Source organism: Crocuta crocuta, unplaced genomic scaffold, assembly GCF_008692635.1.
Source record: "Crocuta crocuta isolate KB4526 unplaced genomic scaffold, BGI_CrCroc_1.0 scaffold110, whole genome shotgun sequence".
NCBI classification, from domain to species: Eukaryota; Metazoa; Chordata; class Mammalia; order Carnivora; family Hyaenidae; genus Crocuta; species Crocuta crocuta.
In genome coordinates, this window is record NW_027527386.1 from 1,777,563 (window position 1) to 1,779,071 (window position 1,509).

The 1,509-nt window shown below is 59.3% G+C and overlaps 2 non-coding genes across 2 annotated transcripts; one reads left to right on the plus strand and one right to left on the minus strand.

The window, feature by feature from the left end:
* Positions 1–584: 584 nt before the first annotated feature.
* TRNAV-CAC (transfer RNA valine (anticodon CAC)) lies at positions 585–657 on the plus strand. Its single transcript has one exon. It is a non-coding gene; the product is annotated as a tRNA-Val (tRNA).
* A 184-nt stretch (positions 658–841) lies between these two features.
* Positions 842–913, minus strand: TRNAG-UCC (transfer RNA glycine (anticodon UCC)). Its single transcript has one exon. It is a non-coding gene; the product is annotated as a tRNA-Gly (tRNA).
* Between the last annotated feature and the right edge of the window lie 596 nt (positions 914–1,509).

Below are 1,509 nucleotides of genomic sequence, written 5' to 3' on the forward strand. Positions count from 1 at the left end.
GGGGAGCCATTCACAAATGCACATTTTTGCTCTGGTCTCAGACTCCACTGGGGCTTGGCAAAGCGCTGCCCAAACCCGTCTCGATGTACAGTTTTCATGCATTGTTCACTATGGAATTCTAATGCCATTCATAGTATTTTGGTATGTTGCATGAAAATACCATTTATCTTGATGACTGCGTGTTTTGGCACCCCCTCAATTTCTGCACCTGAGGCCACTGGCTCGTTCTCTTCACGCTCATCCTGGTCTTCTGGGGGGAGGCAGATTTTACAGCAATGTGACCCTAATTTCTTGCCATTACCTTCCTGTCCTATTATCTCTTAAAAAAAAAAAAAGAAAAGAAAGAAAGAAAAAGAGAAAGACTGGTCTAAAATGCGGACAAGCTAGCTCCGCGTGGACGACGGAGCGACGGAGACGCGCGTGTGCGTCGGGAGCGCGCTTCTCAGAGACAACCCCCCCCCCCGCCCCCGCCCCGGGCCTCTTCCCCCTTGAGCGGCCGCGAGCGGAGGGGCGCGGGCCCGGAAGCGCGGGAATCCCCGACACCATACGCTATATAGGCGTCCCAGAAGGCCCGCCCCTCGAAGGTTTCCGTAGTGTAGCGGTTATCACGTTCGCCTCACACGCGAAAGGTCCCCGGTTCGATCCCGGGCGGAAACACGCCTGAGTTTTTCTCTCAGTGTAGAATTGAAAGCCCTAATCGAGAGACAGGAGAGCGCGGTTTTTTAAATTTCATCGTTTTTAAAGTCATTTCAGGGTAAGAAAAGTACTAGTTCAGGGATTTTACTGTTACTGGCACTGTTTCAACTGGGCTACGGTAAGAGAGAAAAGTAATGCCCTTGTCTGCGTTGGCCGGGAATCGAACCCGGGTCAACTGCTTGGAAGGCAGCTATGCTAACCACTATACCACCAACGCCCCGGCGAACGTCGCTTTCTCTAAGCGCCATTAGTAGAAGTGCAGTCGGTCCGGCTGGGCGATACCAACTCACACAGGGGTGCTTTTCTCCAATAGCCCCTGCAACTCTCCCCACCGGAAGATGCTGCCGAGGGAAATTCCAAGCCTCTGGCCGCCCGGGATCGGGAGGGCGCGTCCCCCCCAGGGCCGCAGCCACCTTGGTACCGTCCCGGCGGCGGCCAATCGTAGGTCGCCGCTTGGGCCGCTCAACTTCCGNNCCCCGGCCCTGCCTTTGGCCGCGCTCCCGGTTCCAACATCCCCCGCCTCGGGTTCCCCTCCTCCCCGGGCCCTCCTCGGCCTTTCTTCCCCCTCTGCTCCTCCGGTGGCCGGGCCACCTCTCGGCCTCGCCCCGGCCTCCCCTCTCGTTCCGTCGCTGTCCAAGCCACCTGGCTCCGGTCCCTTCCGGGGGTGGCCGCACCCACAACGCGCTCCTTCCCTGCGGGCTCTGGCGGTCCCCTCCCCATGCAAACACACGCTCCCAGGCGGAGAGCCGAGGCCACCTCCCGGACCTGCTTCCTGCCTCCCCCAGCCCCCACCCCCCACAGGGCCCAGCCCCG